The sequence below is a fragment of the Schistocerca nitens genome, chromosome 9 (assembly GCF_023898315.1).
Source record: "Schistocerca nitens isolate TAMUIC-IGC-003100 chromosome 9, iqSchNite1.1, whole genome shotgun sequence".
NCBI classification, from domain to species: Eukaryota; Metazoa; Arthropoda; class Insecta; order Orthoptera; family Acrididae; genus Schistocerca; species Schistocerca nitens.
Genome location: NC_064622.1, coordinates 126,465,750 through 126,489,054, shown reverse-complemented (window position 1 = coordinate 126,489,054; position 23,305 = coordinate 126,465,750).

The window sequence follows — 23,305 nt, the reverse complement described above, 5'->3', positions numbered from 1 at the left end:
GATGGATGTGAGCCCCATCGGAAAATTGCTGTCCCTGAATGTGCTGCTCTCCATCAGCCCGATACTACTTCATCTAACAGCTTAGTGAAATTGAAGTAACTGTCAATCATCTCGCTACTTTTCAACTAAAGCAGTAAAGCAAAGTGTCTGTGTCAATTGCCCTGATACTAATAGCCGAAGGCGAAGTGTGTCAAATATCCTCTCCGCCTCCAGTTCTTCACGTGAAATCCACCAAAACGCATTCGCCTTCCAACCACAAAGTTTGTTCGCGACAGGGAACTTTGTAACAAGACTTGTCCTCTCTCCTCAGAAAAAACTGGCCAATTTTTCATTTTTTCTACTTGGTGAAATGTTGACAATTTTGCAAGCCTCTTCCATTCTTGACAAAAATTTCTGTACTAGCCAATGTGAGCAGCAGCTGTGCTTTCTTTTCTCGAAAAATGGCGTTCGATCTCCCACTGAAGCTCCTCTTTTTAGCGTTCTACGGTCATCTTTCTTTCCACTATTTTTCGCAATGCACCAGTCAAGAAACTCCGTGCTTTGCGATGAAGGGACGGCAATCCATTTCTTTACAAAGCGGCTGGTATTCAATTCACAATGCAGATTTGTCCTCTGACCAGCACAATACCTTTTTATCTTTACAACAATTTTTTAAACCAGCATATGGCTTGCGGCTAGCAATCAATACGCTTAGCTGAATAGGGCATCAACAAAGGAAGCGTGCAGGTCCCGCACTGTACCATCTTCTTCTACAGTGAAAGGTCTCTGTTGGATTCCTTTCATATTAACTTCTCAAATCTGTTGTCATTTACGGCATACATTCCTCTTCTAAATTTACTGTGGTGTTTCTGACAATCTGAGAGGAGACTGAGCAGTGAAACGTGTTACTTTTACACATAAAGAAGAACGATCTGTCACACTACTACACTTTAAAACACAGTTTATATGTAATTCATGTGTCACAGTCTCATACGGAACCTACATCCGCTTTCTTTTATATACTGTATATCATAAAATACTGTCATCCCCTTCCCTTCTGTGTGAGAGGATGAATGAGCAAATGTATTTGTAGTTGCATGCTGGATGGTAGCAGACAAGCCTGTCTGCTAGAGAACAGTAGGACCAACGTCGGAGCAGGTAGCTACGCTTTCTAAAAGCAAAGAGGTTTCTATGCTTAGTATGGTCCTGTCCGTCCCTTGTCATGTTGATATAGGAAGCTGCCTCTCTGGTCACTTCCGTTTTGTATTTGGGAAGCACGCTCGGTAGGAGCGCAGGTCTGTCTGTCCGTGGCGAGCGTCTGAAGTGGTAAGATCTCCGGCTAAGCGCGTGTCTGCTAAGTCCGTAGGACAATGGATTTCTGAAGTTCAGCCTAACTGAAAATTTAATCACCTTTATTTCAGGTTTAGCTCTAAAATATCTAATGTTATCTTAAATTGCAACGCAGTGTAATTCGCGTGTGAAGTTCAGAATATCTTCCGGTAGTTGCTTTGTCACTACTTTGTGACTAAAGTGGAACCACGTGTTGATCAGTAACTCTAAGATCATCAATCTTAAATGCGAATGTGCGTGAGATTATAACGTCTCGTCTTGACAATATTTTCCAATATAGCAACTTTTCTTTATGTTCACCCCACGTGGGGTGTACTTTGCGAGACCAGTACCACGTGCTTATACAATTGTTTGACCCATCAGGTTAATAGTAAGACGTTAGTAACCAGTTCGAGGTTTTTCTTTTGTAAATTGCTTTTCGATCTAATTTATTTTAATTATCAAAATTATTGTGGAGTTACACTCTTTGTGTAAACCAAGTTGACCAGGTGAAACATGTGGTATAATCATCAAAGTAGCCCTCAGCTATTCTTTTCGGGAAGATTTCACAGAGAGTTAGTATGAATTTAGTATACCAGTGTGTGGTAATTTCATGACGGACAGGATTGCACTACGAACGTAACTTCTTTGGGTGAAAATTTAATCGGTTGGTTGTGGTTAATTTCCTCTTGCATATGTTTCAACGTTCTTCGTGTGTTATTTTATGAATGCAGTGTTGTATGCAGTCTCCCAATCTCGGCTCCATATTTGATGTGTTCCGTAAGATTACAAACTCACATTTTCACAGTCCTAAATAAGGCACCAGCTTAGTTATGACTCACGTTTAATATGCTGAAATTTCAATGATCAATGTTAAAATAAATTTCGAAATATAAACTGATTTATTTCTTTTTATTTAAATTCTCTTTTATATATATATCACCGGTTGTCGTATGACTATTAAAAGATTATAATTAATGTTAGTCTGGTTGGGAATTTGATAAGCTAGACTGGATACCTGGTGAAACAGTTGCGCAGTAATGCAAGGTTAACTTGCCCAGACAGCTCACAGCTTTTAACCCGCTTTTATTGTCTATCGGCACCGCTTTCACAGAAAATTAAAGCAACAACATTACAACAGTGCACACTGTCAATGGCTACACTGCGGTGCCTGTCTGCCGGATGCATCTGAAGTTTCTCCAAAAAGCCAGTGGTCCACACCATCATTATAGCTTTGCACCGGCTTCTGCCTGCCTATGTGGCCAGTTCTTACAGGACGTTGCCCTTAACGCGTAGTGTACGCCTCCAGATCGCTCAGGCCACTGGCTGAAAAGTGTTTCCTAGCCAGATGACTCCCAAATACTCGGATAAATTCTCCAGTCCAGCTCTCATAATTAATTGAGCGATGGCTTGATCTCTGCTATGATCTGTATCATCCATTTTGATATCAAAGTTCTAACTAATCGATACACGAAGGGAAAATCTGTTACATGAATGATGAATGATTAACGATAGTCAGTGTGGAATGCCAGTCTTGCACCATCCCGCTGTATTTCAAAGTGCTCATGTTTCTTGTGTCTTTTGGAGAGCAGATGAATAGCTCAACACTATATTAGAAAAAAATATCTGTGGGAGAAGAGTTAATTCCAGGCACAAATAAGGTACTTTGAGAACCTCTTTTATCCAAGGAAAAAATTTCATTACCCTCTTTATATTAAACTGAAACCAACAGAACAATTAATCAAGGGTTGACTAGTATTCCTGCAGCTCTTCCCTTTGTAAGATAGATGTTTCCCCGTACACATGATGTAAAAGTGAATGGTGGAATTTTCACCACGCTCAAAATTTGACTCCTGCCACAGTAAAAAAAAAAAAAAAAAAAACGTTGGAGGAACCATCGGATCCAGAAGAACCTAGTGCATAGGATTCATTCGGAACCCTGTCGTGTGTGTTTCTGCGCAAGTATAGAAGTTAAATAAGTTTCCTTTTAATTTACGCCTATGGTCACAAACTTTTTGTTAACAGATTACCGGTTTCGGCCTATAATGACCATCACCAGATTTGTTTTATAAAATCTGATGATGGTCATTATAGGCCGAAACCGGTAATCTGTTAACGAAAAGTTTGTGACCATAGACGTAAATTAAAGGAAACTTATTGTATATACGGGTCACTGTTTTATTCGCGAAAATGTCGCAGCTTGTGAAAGAAGTGAAAATTACGTAGTAGTTATATGATGGATGTCTTAATTCAAAGCTACAGTGGCCTTAGGTGCGGAATGTCAATTAAAATGTATTACTCGAACTCACATATTGACTTGTTTAAACGGTATGTGTAAGATGCGAGAGAAGAACATTGCGACCGTTTTCACCAAGACATTCGATCAAAGGAAAGAACAGCGAAGGTGGGATACAGCTGTGGTGGGGAACTGTATTTGGGCTTAGTGCAAGAAACCATACGTGGCAAGGAGGTAAAAGCGATCTGATCTTACTGGTAAACTAAAAAAAGGTAAGACCAAAGAATATCTCAATCACCATTTAGCTGTAGCTGGCAGTGTGGTGAACAGCTGCGTGTGGCGACAACGGTAACTGTATTATAACGCTGGATTGGGCGCCACTGGTGATAGCAACGCTTTGTAGGGACAGTGGCAGCAAACAAAGACAATCACCACTTGACAGTGGCGGAGAACCGCTCAGCCGAAATCTCATGGGTTTATATCCACTTGACGCGGCTTGAAGCTCGTGAAAATTTCATCTATCCGTCTTGCAGTTTTTGCAATGGCTGTCCAGATCTTGCATCTTGCACTCTGAAACTGTCTCACTGACGAATACCTAAGATTATTTTCTCCCGTGGAATAACAGTTAATTTTTGTAGTAAACGATTCTCGGCCTTTATTCCACAGTTCAGAACAGTATGGAATCCATTCTGTAATGTTCACACGATTTCAAAGTTTTTGGTACACGATTCCAAGGAAAGCTGTTGAAATTTTTTATCCACCCAAGAAAACGCTTTTTCAATGTCTCAGGCGCAGATCTCAAATTAATCTTCTAATAATAGCAACAGAATATTGAAAAAAGACCCGTACCAGAAAAGAGACTGGTAAGTGGGACACCTGTTACGTCCTACAGAAACAGTTAACTTGGCAGTGAAGAGAAAGTACTAAGGGCAGATGAACACTTGAATGTTCAAAAAAGGTTGTAGAGGATGTTGACTTAGAAGATGGGTGAAAATGGAAAGCTTAGCACTAGACAGTAAAAGATGGACGATGCTCATCAAACTAGTCAAATGTCTGTTGAATTGATGGAAAAGGAGACCGTATACAAAGTATCCTCGGACGCTTAGTAAAGTGCCTTTTGGTATATATAGCGTCACCCAATGTTACATCGCTATTTTTTTTCACTACTATTCTGGTAGAAGCGATATAATATCATAAATGTGAGGTTACATTATCCTCTATTCTATACTATTGCGTAGTAATTAACTAATTGTTACGTGACTGTTGACTGTTTCATGTCTAACGAAGAATAAGTAAGATGGTGCATAGACTAAACGCTTTTGACCATGCCTGGATCTCATCTACAAAGGAAGTAATGTTGTCACCTACTATGGTATAGAAATTGTGGAGTCGGGAGAAGAGGAGACACGCTATTCTGGATGTAAAAACAACAACGAGACGGTATACGAATTTGTTGTGTACGTCACCAGAAGTACAAGTCAGGAAATCGAAGATACTCGTTCCTGAGAAAACGCGCTCTTACGTGTAAATCACGGCGAATATTTCAGGAAAATGCTTAACTTTGATGATTAACGAAGTCTCAGATGTGTTGCAAACACGAAGAGGAAGAAAAATGTTTTTGAATTCAGCGGTATACGGACCTACGCTTTTTACAACGGCAGTTCGTCGCCTTACCAACTTCGCTACTACAACCGGCATACTGCTAGTGCTTTATTTTATGTAATGCCCTTCGCCAGAGATGCAGGCTGACTTCATTGCCGAATGATACGGCCTTAAGCCGTAAATGCAAGACATTTTGGAAGGCTTGTAACACCATAGATCTAATGCTCTACTGATTTATTTTGCTTTTGTTTTATTTAATGCTACATCGTTGAGCTTCTGTAAATGTGTTTGATTGAATCGATAACACAAAATTGTATACTCCTTTCTTTGTTAAAACTTTGATGTCATGGTTTGATTCTATGCAATGTAGTATATCTGTCATTTAAATTCTTTGTCCCATTTGGAAGGAACAAAACTTACTGTATATAATTGTAATTTCTGTATGAATAATTTTTTGTAGAAATGTCAATATGTGCAAATGTTCTGTTTTATTTAATGTATTTGGTTACTGTTATGTAAACTGCTGACCCTCGCTTAGGGTTCTTACAAGGGAACCTCCCCATCGCACCCCCCTCAGATTTAGTTTTAAGTTGGCACAGTGGACAGGCCTTGAGAAACTGAACACAGATCAATCGAGAAAACAGGAAGAAGTTGTGTGGAACTATGAAAAAAATTAGTAAAATATACAAACTGAGTAGTCCATGCGTAAGATAGGCAACATCAAGAATAGTGCGAGGCCAGGAGCGCCGTGGTCCCGTGGTTAGCGTGAGTAGCTGCGGAACGAGAGGTCCTTGGATCAAATCTTCCCTCCAGCGAAATGTTTAATTTTTTATTTTCAGTTTATGTGACAAACTCTTATGTTTTCATCACTTTTTTGGGAGTGATTATCACATCCACAAGAAAACCTAAATCGGGCAAGGTAGAAGAATCTTTTTACCCATTCGCTAAGTGTACAAGTTAGGTGGGTCGACAACATATTTCTGTCATGTGACGCACATGCCGTCACATCACAAGTGTCGTATAGAATATATCAGATGTGTTTTCCTGTGGAGGAATCGGTTGACCTATGACCTTGCGATCAAATGTTTTCGGTTCCCATTGGAGAGGCACGTCCTTTCGTCTACCAATCGCACGGTTTTGCGGTGCGGTCGCAAAACACAGACACTAAACTTATTACAGTGAACAGAGACGTCAATGAACGACCGGACAGATCATAACTTTGCGAAAATAAAGAAAGTAAAATTTTCAGTCGAGGGAAGACTACTCGTTTCGCAGCTACTCACGCTAACCACGGGACCACGGCGCTCCTGGACTTACATGTTCCTTGATGTTGCCTATCTTGCACATGGACTACTACGTTTGTATATTTTACTAATTTTTTTCATAGTTCCACACAACTTCTTCCTGTTTTCTCGATTGATCTGTGTTCAGTTCTTCAAGGCCTATTCACTGTGCCAACTTATAACTAAATCTGAGGGGGGTGCGATGGGGAGGTTCCCTTGTTAGTTAAACTGTGTATAAGAGGTAGTGTGGTTCCCCTTGGGAACGGAACTGTGTAGCGCGCTCTAATTGTGGTTGGCTTAGGTAGAAAAGGTGGAACCAAGAGTCAGTTGGGGACGAGCCACCAAACTGTGCACTGCCATGTAAATGTTGCATATTGTGCTGGTTCCGAGAGAGGCTTTTTCTGCTACTTTCCAATGCCTCGGATGGATGGATAAATAGCTGGAACGATTCTGGAACTGGCATTCATCATCGCCACCAAGAAGGGCCAGAGTCCAGCAATTCTGTCTGCAAAGCCGCCTACCAACATGCAGTGGCCACCACATTGCGCAATCACTGTAAAGGAGTACTATAATAATGTACAGTGAAGGATCAGCTTATTGGGCGATTTAGTGTGCACAAATATAAGGTAACTTATAACTGAATTTATGTACCTACCTTGATTTTTTCCCTATCACAACACCTCTCAGGTTCCTCCCCATTTGAACTATGATTACCGAGTGTCCTAGTTTGTGGGGAAAAAAAAGAAAGCCTCAAAACATTAAATAATGTTGTTTGATCTTTGGTAGGAAGGGAGTGTTCAGATTTACTGGATTTACTGGAATTGTGGGAGGTAGTAAGTAGTCTTGTGAAAGCCTCCCAGTGATGGAAATAGTCTAATTTATAGTTTTGTGGAGTTTCAGAGTCACCTATTTAATCATTTACTTGCAAGTAGAAGACTGTGGCTGTTTCTTTTAAAGATTAAAAGTTCATAAAACTGAGGCTTATAAAGTTTTGCTTAGTTAATAATCATAGCGCTGTCTGTAGTAAATGTTAAAAGGTGATTCAGTTTCTTGTAAATTTGTCAACATAGTGTCTCACTGCAGCAACAGTCATGAATTGCATTTGTGGAAAGTTATATTGGCTTGCTAAGCACTTGTTTCTTTCGGTTATTGAAAGTGCATATTATTAGTGTAATAAGATCCACAGGTTATCCTCTACCACTATTTATGAAAACAACAATATCTTTATTCAAATGACAGTGAGAAGTAACCTGTTAGTGAATTCCAATTAACTTTCATTTTAAATAGTAAAGTATTTAACTGAGAGAGACTCAACCTATTACCAGCTCATAATTTTGCAGTGAACAACATTTATAATTCTATGTCAACTAGGAAAGTGTTTGAAAGTTAGTACTTAACCTGAGTCCAATTAATGATACTGTAGTGAATATTAATAGTAATGTTATAAAGACCGTTCAGTTTGAATAAGCTTTGAAAGTAATAGTGTGTTCCAGTATCTGTTATATTTTTGCAAATAGTTTGTGTTGCTCTAGTTGTTAGTTCCAACCTTAACGTTAACATAGGCAGGTGTCAAAGTTCATTGCACTCGCGTGTGGTAAATTATAGGTTGTGTTATCCGTTAAAGTTACTCATACCTAATTACTTAAACAAGAATGTTAATCATTCTCTTGCCTAATTAGGCTGGCGACCGTTTTCTTTACTCTCTAAACAGTATAGCTAAGTAAAATATTATTTGTTATTATATAATGCTTACGTAATTCTGACTTTCACTTCCGATAAGCCACTTCCATTAGGTACAATACGGTCAACATAACAATATTCCTCTCATAGGGTAACACTGTTGTGTTGCTTTAAACCATAATTACTGTAACAAAATAATTCTGTTTTGCAAACTGCCTCCAGCTTCGAGGTTATGGTATAGCAGTAGCGGACAGGAGTTTTATAGGCTTTCTCTATCAGGCTACACAAAATTCCTTTGCATTGTTACTTAAAAGTTTTAAACACTTTTCGATAGTTAATAAGTAAACCTTTTGCGGAAAAGAGTACACGAAGTCACTAGTAATTTCAGCTAACACTCATGTAATATACGTAAGCAGAGCCGATGTCTTGATATTTAATGATCTTTGAATTCTTAATAACGTAAAAATAAGAAGTATTTTCAGGGAATATTGACCGTAAACTTTAGGATGTTGTAATCATTCACAGTAACAACCTAACCTAATCATATTTTTAACAAAGGAAAGTAGTCTATTATCAACTCGCTTTCCAACCAGATGCGTTCTGTGGCGATTCTTTAGTAACACAATCACTAAATCCAAAGCTAAAACCGCTCAATATGTTTAAAATAACAAATTATAGGTGTAAATAAACCACAACTAACCGAACGACAGAGCCATACCGAAATCCAAAACCTCTCGGTACAGTTGTCAGTAACAGGTCTCAGAAGCTTACTGGATAGGAAATTCGGATAAAGAACCGAAAATGACGTCGCTACCGAGACTAACCTACTGCACCGATCGGTAGAACGGTATAGAATAGGGTCCCAGGTGGTGGTGCACTGACCTAGCGTTGCTGGTACATTGGAAGCTGAGTTGACAGCAGCAGCCAGGCACTGGTTATGACCCCTCTGTGACATGGAGCAAGGCAGACACGTCTTCTAAATTGTGCGCACTGTTCGTATGTCATCCTGCACAGTACGCAGCAAAATGTTGTTAATGATCTAAGCTCATTACTCTGGATAAGATGCAGAAGCCGAAATCTGCATTGTACACCGGAAATATGCAGTCAAATGGTGTATTAAAAAAAAAGGCGGGGGGCTTCTTGAAGGTGGCGAAAGGACGTTGTCACGTGGAAGGAGGCATACATGGACGCACGCTCACGGGAAAAGCTTGCAGCCTCGGCACATTGCTGAGTGTCGCTGCTACAGGCGACGGTAGCCTGATTCCTGATGCTCCAGACACTGTTACAGCTGATAACAGGTACTTTGACTAACTATACGAAGACAGTAATTTGTTCTCGAAAGAACAGTTACTGTTGATGACCGTGCAGCTTTTCCCTGGAATAAATGATAACTAACTGAAAACCTCAGCTGCCAACAGGTGTTGTTGATATACCTCGATGTGGACAGCTGAAAATGTGTGCCCCGACCCGTATATATAGTTAAAGGGTACCCAGCCATTGACCTTCGTCTGTGCGAATGCGGACAGGTTGCCCAAACTCTTACGGGAATCGCCAAAGCGTGCGCGAGTAATGAGTGAGTGGGCAAATGTCTATAAGGTACAATACATAAGTAGAATTGTGGACAGTTGGGAATGTGAGTCTCACAGGAAGCGTGCAAGGGATAAGTCCCTGCAGTCGCGCTATTCATCTGTGTCCTCGAGGGCTCAGATGGATAGAGCGTCTGCCATGTAAGCAGGAGATCCCGAGTTCGAGTCCCGGTCGGGGCACACATTTTCAGCTGTCCACATCGTGGTATATCAACACCACCTGTCGGCAGCTGAGGTTTTCAGTTATCACTTTGACTAACGTTCTGTGGGTGGGTTCATAAATCACTGTGACTGTCATTATTTGTTCCCTAGCAAAAGCAATTCTGAAACTAAAGATGCTAAAAACGTCTAACATTGAGTTTCGTGTTGTATTGGTGATTATTCTCTTATTGGTCCATTATCCTTTGAGAAACAATGAATGTGGTGAGCTACGTGCGCATGCTACAAAGTTTCGTTCGTCTCATTGTTGCAAACTGAGACGATGAGTACAATCTTTACTTTACAACTGTTGGGTCCTCGCCAACGGGCGCAACCAGAACTGGCTCGCTGAGATGGTTTATGACTGGTGCCACGGGCGGTGCTTTGAAGTTCGCCGCCAGCCACAGGCGCGGCCCAATCAGCAATCTCTACGCTGCTGCCAATGAAATGGACTTGCGCTTTGTGATAAGCGCCGGCCACAAGCATCAACGGACGGTTCATGTTCGGCGTTGGCGTACGACACTTCTAGTACGGAATTCCAGGGTTGCAGCTCGTAGCTACAGTCGTTAGTGGAGATCAGACTGTGAGACTTACTCTGCAAGTGAAGTAGCCCAAAGCCTTCGCGTAGAGACAGGTGTTTGCCACGGTGATTGAAAGTAAGGCGTCAATGACGGACACAGTCTTGTTGACATCATATTCAGTAACGAACGTCTTGAGAGGCCAATGCTTAGTTGTATCTGTTCACAAGCACATCCAACGGGTTAGTGTACAACTTAAGTGTCGCAGCACAATAAAGTGTATATGTGTGTGTCACTAATTTGTTTGCACTGTCAGTTCCTCCACTCACCTCGGAGCACCTAAACCTAAGAAGTTGTGTACGAGCCGTTCTACCCAAACGATCCGTACAAATCAACATTGATTTCATGAGAGTGTCTTGATAATGCTTTTGCAGGCCGTGTTATTGGACATCGCGGAAATTTTGAGTGACCACCTAGAACACCAGAACTGACTTAGATTTCCAGAAAGCATGTGACACCGTGCCCCACAAGTCTGTTAACGTAGGTACAAGCATATGGGATACTTTCCCAGATACGTGACTCGCTCGGAGATTTCTTACGTAATAGAATGCAGCGCGCCGATTGCTTATCAGAGACAGGGATATTGTCAGGAGTGTTCCCTAGAAGCGTGGCAGAACCACTCCTATTTTCTATACACATACATGATTTCACCGAATGGGTGAGGAGCAATTTGCAACTGTTTGCTGACAACGCAACGGTGTACGGAAGGGTGTCACGTTGAATGACTGTAGGAGGATTCGAGACGACTGAGACAAAACTTCTAGCTGGTGTGATGAAAGACATCTTGCTCTAAATGTAGAGAAATTTAAGTGAACGCAAATAAGTAGGAAATAAAAAATGGTTCAAATGGCTCTGAGCACTATGGGACTTACCATCTATGGTCATCAGTCCCCTATAACTTAGAACTACTCAAACCTAACTAACCTAAGGACATCACACACATCCATGCCCGAGGCAGGATTCGAACCTGCGACCGGAGCGGTCACGCGGTTCCAGACTGAAGCGTTTAGAACCGCATGGCCACACCGGCCGGGTAGGGAATAAAACCTCATAATATTGGGATACTACATTAGTAATGTATTAGTTGAGGAAGTCACGTCGACTATACACTTGAACCTAACATGTGAAGCGATATGAAACGGAACCCCATAAGAACGGTTGTAGGCGAGGTGAATGGTCGGCTTACGTCTAATGGGGGAATTTTAGGGAAGTGTGGTTGATCTATAAAAATGGTTCAAATGGCTCTGAGCACGATGGAACTTAACATCTGAGGTCATGAGTCACCGAGAACTTAGAACTACTTAAACCTAAGTAACCTAAGGACATTTTTTGAACTGGATGTCTCGGACGACTATATATTTTTTTGTACTGGATGACACATTATTATGGTAAAAATACATTGTTTGCTTTGCAACAAAATCTTTCCTTTGCCAACCACATGCCTATCAGTAGTGAGCCGTGGTAAAAATTGCTGTTTTGAAGAGCGCGTCGCAGCGCGTAGTGTGAAGCAGTCACCCTCCTTTTCTGGCGGTGGTACCGCTGTAGCAATCGCAGCTTTGGTGTCTCCCTCTGGTGGGAAAGGGGAAAGGTTGCCTGTTCAAGTGCATTTAAGGGGCGCTATGAGCTCGCCACTCAGTCAGTCTGGGTCAGTCTCTCGTCCCAAGATTGCTAGTCTGTCTCTCGTCCGCATTTGTTAGGCAGTTAGTGTGTCCATCGTTCGGGGTGCTAGTATGTCTGTCGTTCGGATCAACCTTTAAAGCCGGCAAAATGAGAGTCTTTCCACTCCGCCTGTAAGAGAACTCAGCGAGTGGTCGCCCGGTCGGGGCGTAGTTCCTCCATCTGAGTTTGCGCGTTAGGCCGCCAGTCTACTCGAGTTTGCTCAGGCAATGGTCACTGGCGGTTGGATCGATCGGTTGGTCGATCTCGCACTGAGACACAAGATGACTTGTCCGTCTTGAGCGTCGGTGCATGTGAGATCGCCATGTGAGTCCAGTGGGCCGCGCCGTATAGCGAGGGGTAGTGGCTTCGCGGTCGACACGGGAGCAACAGGAGTCAACCCACGACATCAGTCTGGCCGGTGCGAGCTGCGACGCCGTGAGACGGGAGATGGCGCGCCTTCCTGCGTCCGTTGAAGCGGCTGGCAGCGGACGGTTCGGGAGAGCGATTTGGGAGTGCTGCGCCAGGTCTTCTCGAGATATCGCAGTTTATTGGAAGTTAAGTGATTGGTGATATGTTGTGTGATTTACTCTTTTAAATTCTACTTGTTATGTTGGTCAGTCTCTCGTCCCCAGCTTGCTCGTCTGTCTCTCGTCCGCATTTGTTAGGCAGTTAGTGTCAATCTGTCGTTCGGAGCTGCCTCTGTCATGTTTGTCGGATTTGGTATGTTAACGAATTTATTGCTTGGAGTGTAACGGGCTAATTCCTGAAATATGCTTTGATCTTGCCTATCATCTTGAGAGCCGGTATCTGTGTACTGTAGAGCATCTTTTTTTGTAGAATTTTATATAAGATTGCATTTTATGGGCTTTTATTTAAATGTTCATTTTAGTATATAAAGTTGCCACCCTTCCACCGTAAGACTTTTCTTAGAAGTTAAAATCAAGTTGCACCTTCGGTGGCAAGTTAATATTTTAATTCTAGCGATTTGTACCATTTCCATCTCTCCTACGGGGCGCATAGTTTATGTGCTTGTGTGAATTGTTAAAATTTTTAGTTTAAAGTAATCTGGTGTGTTTCAGATTTGCGCCGTGTAGTCTTTCAGAGGTTGCTGTGAGCGGCCGTGACTACGGCCGTGTCAAAAGGGAGCGGCAAGGTTCTCAGCCCGAAAGCTGATACACTCAAAAATTTGTTTCTTTCTGCCTCTGAATAAATTGTAACTTGATATTTAGAGGGCGCTTTCTGCTTATAATTTTAAATCTGTTTCTTAAAAAAAAAGGGCTTTTAGGAATAAAATTCCCATTTGTTGAAAGCAATTTCATTTCGATTTCATCAGTTACTTCCTGGCAACTACGTCCACGCTCACATAGTGTGATTAAATGTGTTAATGTCTTGATCAATCGCTAGTAAATAAAAATTTTAAGAATATTCTTTGAAAGTAATTTCATGGTTAAAGTAGTTAGAGCCTTCAGTAGTTAGAGTCTTATTTAGCTGGCAGTATTGGTCCTTGTGGCATTGCTGCAGTTCGGGTAATATTTTTGTGAGGTAAGTGACCACTCTGTAAGACTGTGGCTGGTCGCACTAGTAGTTGAAAGTTAAGAGTCTGCGGCGATGGAAGTTGGAGGAGAACAGCCAGCAGTGATGGAAGCTGAGTGTGAGTAGTCAGCAGTGATGGAGGTCAGAGGTTAATAATTGCTAGTGTCGGACGTTTGCGGTATTAGCACGAGCAGACGGTCTGAATGTGTATCCGTCACGGAGATTTATTGCTGTTGGTTATATAATTTTTGAACTGGTTGTCGCATTCTTAAGGAAAATACATTTCCTTTCCTAACATTGTGCCTGTTAGTAGTTAGAGCCTACAGTAGTTAGAATCTTTTATTTTATTGGCTGCATTGGCGCTTGCTGAGTTGCAGTAGTTCGGATAATGAAGATTTTTGTGAGATCAGTGACTTATGTAATGTATAGGTTATTGTTAGGATTTCTACTACTTCAGGGCCATTCTTTTGTATTAATTATTTGAAGTCAGATTATCAATTTTAAAGCAGTCAGCTGACGTTATCCTTGAGTATTGTAATTAATGAATAGGAAAAGTTTGATTTCTGTTTGTCAGAGCAAATTCCGTAGACAACTGTTGAAACGATAAAGACTAGCAAAGAGACAGTATAGTCGAAGTCACTCGGTAGTTAGAATCTATTTTATTAAGAAGTTTTAAGAGTAAAGGAAGCCATCAAAACAATTCAGAAGCTATCTGCTAGACATGTTTCCGGTTCGCCCGATTATTACACCGAGGCTTCAGGAATTCAAAGGGGAATTTCTGGAGGGAAGAGAAAATTTAGAGAATTTGAGGTTGACTGCAGGCCACCAACGTACATTTCGCGTAAAGATCACGAAGATAAGAGGAAGTGGGGGTCTTAAGGAGGCATATAGAAAGTCGTCTTCCCTCGGCGTATTTCTTAGTGGCACAGGAAAGAAATTACTAACAGTGGTACAAGACAGCATCCGCCATGCACTATAAGGTGCCTTGTTCAGTATGAATGAAGTGTAGACCCCATTAGATTGAGGATACTTGAAAGAGGAAGTGTACTCCAGAAGACCGTCTGATTTTGAGACTCCGAAGGAGTGATTAGGAAGGAATTCACACGCGTGCCAAACGATACGTTGCAAGGCCCTGGCAGAAATGTTGCATCCCGACTGCAACGGTATGCCGCTAATGCTGGTGCCTGTGCTGATATATGAAATGGCAAGGATTATATTACACGACACACGTGAAATTAGCCGTGTAACAAACTTTGTGGCGGGCCTATAATGAAATAAACATAGATACACAATAGTGGATGGTCTATATGTAGAAGTAGACAAATTCATCTCGGATTTTCCGTCGCGTCTATCCGGAGCGCGTCCGTGCTGTTTCGGAATGCTTGTTTGCTCCTTCCTCGTTCTGCCATCCGAAATGTCGCGGGCACGCTGAGTGTTTAGGCGACGAGAACCTCGACTCGATTTTTTTTTGCGTTAGCATATAGGATAAAAATTTTTTGTTTCTTAAATGCGCTACATGATTTTCATTTTTGTTGCGTTTATTCACCTATACAACAATAAATTTTATTTGAAAATAAATTTTAAGTCACGCTTTATATTGTTACAGCTAGTCACATTAGATGTGAGTATGTTACAGAACCACTGACCTCAGAAAAAACACATAGTTAGGTATGGCAGGGCTGTAACTTTCGATGAGAGATCGCAGAGCACAGTAGAGAAACGAGGGCCTCGGTGATTTAAGATGAAGTTTTGTAATAGGATTTGACACCCGACAGAAAACTGTGAAGATGCCAGATGGCGACATCTTCGAAAGAACTCTCGTGCCATTACACCCTGCGCCGCAAACTTTTATGAATGTTGTCGTTCTAACGCGGCAGGCGAGCTCCGTGGAAACTTTCTTAACTTGGAAGCCTGATCGGAAAGTGCACTCTGCGTTCAGAAGTCGGAGCTGCGTAGTCCGTAATGGTGGCTGGCGGCCTCGTTAACGCCGACGGCCGCACCGACTAACGCCTTAGGACGTCCGGGAGCTGCAGGACGAAACAACTAGTCTGCTTACATAACGGCGGACGAAGCGATAATGGGCCGAAGACAGCCATAGCCTGGGTTGTGTGCGAAAGGGCATTCTACATCCGGACCAGATACAGAGAGCGGCGACTGACGCCCGTGCACAGCGGGTGACATTTTCGTGTAGGCCGCCTCCACACGTATGCGCCTAAGATGGTTATTCCAAATCTGATGTGTCCTTTTTCCTTCTTTTTTTTAATTATGTGAGAGTCCGAGCCAGATTACGTCGGCGTAGAGCTAATTTTTGAATATTCCTGCTAATGTTCTGTTGGTTTCGTTGATCTGCAACAGAAAGCAGGCCGCGCCGGATGGCCGTGCGGTCAGGGCGCCTGGTCACGGTTCGCGCGGTTACCCCGTCGGAGGTTCGAGTCCTCCCTCGGGCGTGTGTGTGTGTGTGTGTGTGTGTGTGTGTGTGTGTGTGTGTGTGTGTGTGTGTGTGTGTGTGTTTTGTCCTTAGCGTAAAAGTTAGTTTTAGTTTAATCAGTGTGCAAGCTGAGGGACCGATGGCTCTGAGCACTATGGGACTCAACTGCTGAGGTCATAAGTCCCCTAGAACTTAGAACTACTTAAACCTAACTAACCTAAGGACAACACACACATCCACGCCCGAGGCAGGATTCCAACCTGTGACCGTAGCGGTCGCGCGGTTCCAGAATGTAGCGCCAGAACCGCTCGGCCACCAGCAGCTGGCTGAGTGACCGATGACCTCAGCAGTTTGGTCCCACAGAACCTTACCACAAATTTCCAAGCAGAAAGCAGCAGCAGGAGGAGGCTTTCCAAAATGGCGTCCGACAGCGACGTGCGTGTAAAATAACAGAACCAAACACAAACACGCAGTCCTATAACAACTACACAGGATAATTAGAAAAAGATGAAAGAAAACACAAGATGGTACACATTGACATACAAACACAAACTCGCGCATAATATCACCAACATTTTCAAAAGACAGGGAATAAACATAGCATACACAACAGATAATTCTATACAAAAATACACCCCAAAACTGACAAAAAACAGAGACATATACCAGAAAGCAGGTATATACCAGCTACATTGTAACACTTGTAAAGGCACATACATAGGGCAAGCATGGAGAACATTTGATGTCAGATACAAAGAACACATGAGAGCCTGGAAATATGGGACAAATCAATCCACATTTGCAGAAAACCAAAGAGAAAATGACCACAAACCAACGACTAGAGAAGATGACATGAAAATACACTCCTGGAAATGGAAAAAAGAACACATTGACACCGGTGTGTCAGACCCACCATACTTGCTCCGGACACTGCGAGAGGGCTGTACAAGCAATGATCACACGCACGGCACAGCGGACACACCAGGAACCGCGGTGTTGGCCGTCGAATGGCGCTAGCTGCGCAGCATTTGTGCACCGCCGCCGTCAGTGTCAGCCAGTTTGCCGTGGCATACGGAGCTCCATCGCAGTCTTTAACACTGGTAGCATGCCGCGACAGCGTGGACGTGAACCGTATGTGCAGTTGACGGACTTTGAACGAGGGCGTATAGTGGGCATGCGGGAGGCCGGGTAGACGTACCACCGAATTGCTCAACACGTGGGGCGTGAGGTCTCCACAGTACATCGATGTTGTCGCCAGTGGTCGGCGGAAGGTGCACGTGCCCGTCGATCTGGGACCGGACCGCAGCGACGCACGGATGCACGCCAAGACCGTAGGATCCTACGCAGTGCCGTAGGGGACCGCACCGCCACTTCCCAGCAAATTAGGGACACTGTTGCTCCTGGGGTATCGGCGAGGACCATTCGCAACCGTCTCCATGAAGCTGGGCTACGGTCCCGCACACCGTTAGGCCGTCTTCCGCTCACGCCCCAACATCGTGCAGCCCGCCTCCAGTGGTGTCGCGACAGGCGTGAATGGAGGGACGAATGGAGACGTGTCGTCTTCAGCGATGAGAGTCGCTTCTGCCTTGGTGCCAATGATGGTCGTATGCGTGTTTGGCGCCGTGCAGGTGAGCGCCACAATCAGGACTGCATACGACCGAGGCACACAGGGCCAACACCCGGCATCATGGTGTGGGGAGCGATCTCCTACACTGGCCGTACACCACTGGTGATCGTCGAGGGGACACTGAATAGTGCACGGTACATCCAAACCGTCATCGAACCCATCGTTCTACCATTCCTAGACCGGCAAGGGAACTTGCTGTTCCAACAGGACAATGCACGTCCGCATGTATCCCGTGCCACCCAACGTGCTCTAGAAGGTGTAAGTCAACTACCCTGGCCAGCAAGATCTCCGGATCTGTCCCCCATTGAGCATGTTTGGGACTGGATGAAGCGTCGTCTCACGCGGTCTGCACGTCCAGCACGAACGCTGGTCCAACTGAGGCGCCAGGTGGAAATGGCGTGGCAAGCCGTTCCACAGGACTACATCCAGCATCTCTACGATCGTCTCCATGGGAGAATAGCAGCCTGCATTGCTGCGAAAGGTGGATATACACTGTACTAGTGCCGACATTGTGCATGCTCTGTTGCCTGTGTCTATGTGCCTGTGGTTCTGTCAGTGTGATCATGTGATGTATCTGACCCCAGGAATGTGTCAATAAAGTTTCCCCTTCCTGGGACAATGAATTCACGGTGTTCTTATTTCAATTTCCAGGAGTGTAATTAGAAGAAACAATAAGAAACACCTCCTGACTATACAAGAAAATTACCACATACAGAAAACCAAAACAGAGGGTGAAAATCCTGTTCAATAACCAAGTGCACATGCAAAGCAATTCATTATTTACACTAACAGATAAAATAACAGAATAAAGTTCGCAAAAAGTATTAATACAATAACACTGTCCATTGTAATAATAATAGAACCCAACATCTTTACACTCACTCATCCATGAACCCCTCCACATAATATTGAAACGGAAAGTCTAAACAGCTGTCACCAAAGTTTTCAGCCACTTGCTCACAGCTAGTACACCTCCTACCCCCCAAAAAACAGTCGGCTCTATCCCCCTCTCTCTCCCACTCATACGCACACACACGGTATAAACATCATAAATAGAAGTTAAAATCGAACACATACTTCGTTAGGTATGAAATGAAATGACGTGTGGCTAAGGCCTCCCGTTGGGTAGACCGTTCGCCTGGTGCAGGTCTTTCGATTTGACGCCACTTCGGCGACCTGCGCGTCGATGAGGATGAAATGATGATGATTAGGACAACACAACACCCAGTCCCTGAGCGGAGAAAATCTCCGACCCAGCAGGGAATCGAACCCGGGACCTTAGGATTGACATTCCGTCACGCTGACCACTCAGCTACCGGGGCCGGACACTTCGTTAGGTTGGCAACAAATAGGTAAACACACCAAAGAAGATGAAACACGTAATGGAGTCGCAATATTTACGCTGTGAAAAGCAGTATACGACGAAATAGTTGTATCGAGTGACAAAAGTACAATAGTCCACCACAAGAAAGAGTGAGAAACATGGTGAACAGTGTGTGGAAGGCGAGAACACGAAGATGTGATTATATGGCAGTGATAAAGTGATAGTGCGACCTCCAGACTAGATGTGAGGAAACTCAGATCAGCAAATCGTACGTAATTAATATTTTTCCAAATATTGCGAAGTGAACTGTCAGATAAAATATAACAAACAAAAGTATCGTTATACGTCCCACTGATGATGCCTTAGAACAGGAGGACGCGACACGCGTGTGGGATAAGTAAAGTAACTAGCAGCAGGAAAAGGCAGTTTTATTTACAAAACAAGTATTTAGATGTGTGTCATTGAATTTGTCACTGCTGATAAAATTTAAATCCGTCGACTCTTGTTAAAGGCGGAGATGACAGGTAGACGTGAGTTCTGTGAACTGTGGTCCTGCGTTTCAGAAGTGAGGGAATGGATGTAGACAAGCCGCGGTCGATCCTGTTTCATTACGATTAACAGCGCCCCGATCAACACATCTGTGATCAGCAGCAGCTTCTGATCAACAAACTGTTTGCACAACTAAATGCAATACATTACACAAAACGTTACGCAGGAGAGTTGCCTAGAGCCATGAATTTTACGTATTTTACACTGAACAGTCAAAGAAACTGGTACACCTGGCTAATATCGTGTAGGGCCCCTGCGAGAACGCTGAAGTGCCGCAACACTACGTGGCATGTCTGAAGTAGTGCTGTAGGGGACTACCACCATGAATCTTGCAGGGCTGTCCATAAATTCGCAAGAGTGCGATGGGGTGGAGATTCTTCTGAACAGCACATTGCATCCCAGATTTGCTCAATAAAGTTCATGTCTGGGGAGTTTTGTGGCAACCGGAAGTGTTTACACTCAGAAGAGTGAAACTTGCTGGCAGATTAAAACTGTGTGCCCGACCGAGACTCGAACTCGGGACCTTTGCCTTTCGCGGGCAAGTGCTCTACCATCTGAGCTACCGAAGCACGACTCACGCCCGGTACTCACAGCTTTACTTCTGCCAGTATCTCGTCTCCTACCTTCCAAAAAGGTCCCGAGTTCGAGTCTCGGTCGAGCACACAGTTTTAATCTGCCAGGAAGTTCCATATCAGCGCACACTCCGCTGCAGAGTGAAAATCTCATTCTGGATACTCGGAAGAGTGTTCCTGGTGCCTCTGTAGCAATTCTGGATATTTGGGGTGTTGCATTGTCCTGCTGGAATTGCCCAAGTCCGTCGGAATGCATAATGGACATGAATGGATGCAGGTGATTGAACAGGATGCTTACGTACGTGTCACCGGTCAGAGTCCTATCTAGAGGCATCAGGGATCCCATATCACTCCAAATGCATACTCCCCATATCATTACAGAGCCTCCACCACCTTGAACAGTCTCTTGCTGACATGCAGCGTCCATGGATCATACTCATACCCGTAGATGTCCATCCGCTCGATAAAATCTGAAACGATACTAATCTGATTAGGCAACATGTTTCCATTCATCAACAGTCCAATGTCGGTGTTACATTGAAATCTGCAGCAATTTGTGGAAAGGTTGCACTTATGCCACGTTGAACGGTTCTCTTCAGTCTTCGTTGGTCTCTTTTTCCGGCCTCAGCGATGTCCGAGATTTCATGCTTTGTCGGATTGCTGATATTCACGGTATATCGTGAAATAGTCGTACGGGAAATTCCGCACTACCTCGGAGATGCTGTGTCCCACCGCTCGTGCGAGTTCAAACTCACTTAAATCCTGATAACCTGCTATTGTGCAGCAGTAACCGATCTAACAACTGCTCCAGACACTTGTTGTCTCATATAGGTGTTATCAACCTCAGCGTCGTATTCTGCCTGTTTACATCTCTTTGTATTTGAATACGCATGCCTATACCAGTTTCTTTGGCGATTCAGTGTATATTGAATTGTTGTTTGGAGTGACATCTCATGGCAATGATGGGAGCACATCGTGGTGTAAACAGTATGTTTATTACCATTATGGATATTGTATTCGAGTCATATGTGTATATGTGTGTGCGTGAGTGATTCAATATGTATCGGGGACTGGCTGAGGTGGCGCAAATAAAAGAATGATATTCATCATGTACATGTTTAGCTCGTGTCACACCACTCTACTTGTGAAGTTTAGTACGTGCTGTGACTCGCTGTTTAGACTCATTGCCGCAGTTCTTTGTCATGGACTCTTTCTGGCATATTTCTTCGCCGCGGCACGTAAAGCATCGTGTTCACATCTAGGTTTGATTCAACGAAGGCAGAAAGGAGAAAGCTTATTTGGCACTCTTTGGCTTTGTTACATTGTGGACTTCGCATTGCCACCGTTGCACGTTTACCTATTAAGGAGAGTGATTTGCGTCATCCGTGTATGAACTGTGTAAACATTATTATTGTGTGATATTCATATTTTTGGCTATCGGAGGCGAAATCTGGGGACCGGTCCGGCGTTTACCTAAATGAAGAAGGAAAACCGCCTGAAAATAAACACATTCGGGGCGAACGGCAGACCAGACCAAAAGTTATTAATCTAGCGTGCTGTTTACATAGGTGTGACTGACTTCAGTGTGTCGTGACACAGTGTGCTGTGCGTTGAAATTTCAGAGCTGGTGGTCAGATAAAATAGACGACACCTCGAACAATATGGCCTAGGAAGTCCTGTCGTCAGCGATTTATAAAAGCGAGTGGATTCACACGACAAATTATCGCGCCATTCACTCGTAGTAACTATTAGTCGAAAGCTGTGTCTGAAACGACACTGCAGACAATATCTGTCCACATATGAATTCAAATCACCTGCTCGCATTTATCTGTGAATTCAAGCTAATCTCAGGAACTGTTGTAGAGTTATTGATCCAGTTTTTACTGATAAGTACACTGACTCATGACGTAGGTTACTGTATATAATTCACAAATATTTTGCGAAAATTGTCTGAATTTCGTTGAATTAAAGTTATGTTGCCAATTAGCGAACAGCAGCAGCGCCTCGATAAGCAGCAAGTGGGCTCTAATTCGCATGTGCTTGGTGGGTCAGCAGTAGTGTATGTGGAGAGAAACGGAAAGGTTGTGGGATCATTCTTTCTCTGCATTTTGACGTACCATTCATATCTCAGTGATGTGGTGATGTGCATTTAGAAATATGACGATCATTTCATACTGCCAATTTCTGTTTCCATCTAATTATCAACCGCAATTTGCACTCTTAATTCATTGCACTCTTAATTCACTGCAAGTTCTTCGAATAATGGGCAGTGAGTTATCTAACTCTGAAGTATCATGAGAAATATGACCAGCAGTGAAAAGAGCAGAATTTCATCATTAGCAGTAATCAAATAGTTGTAACCAATAGTTTCCCTCTAATCGTTTGAGAACAACTGCAAATTGTGATTTCAAAATATGAGATCTTTTGTTTTTATGCTACAAGTAAAACATATTCTGAAAAACTACTTCGGCAACTTTGTTTCGTCTTACATAAGTACTTTTTTTTGAGCAGTGCAGATGATGCAACTTTCAGCCTGCCTTCTTTGAATCAGACCTAGATGTGGACATGATTCTTTGTCTGGTACGGCGAAAAAGTCTGCCAGAAAAAGAAAAAAAAATGAAATGATCAGATGGCATTGCCGACTGGGAGGCCCCATCCGGGGAAGTTCAGCCGTAGAGTGCAAGTCTTATTACAGTCGACGCCACATTTGGCTGCCCGCGTGCCGATGATGAGAACGAAATGATGATGATGACAACACAACACCCAGTCCACGAGCTGAGAAAATCTACAACCCGGCCGGGAATCGAACCCATGTCCGCTGCATGGGAGGCAAGCACGTAACCACCCAGCTAAGCAGGCGGACTCTGCGAGAAAGAGTCCGACGAAAGAATTACGACAATGAGTCTCAACAGTCCATCACTGTGCATACTGACCTATGCAAGTGGAGTGCTGTAACACGAGCTTCACACACACGTCATGTGTATTTTCCTTTTATTTGTACTACTACAACCAGCCTCTGACAAATATTAAATCACTCACAGACACGTGCACCCATGATGTGCTTACAATATTTACATTGGTTGTAAATACTTCACGATGTCTTCCCTTTATTGCCAAGAGACTGCACCCAAACGCCAATTCA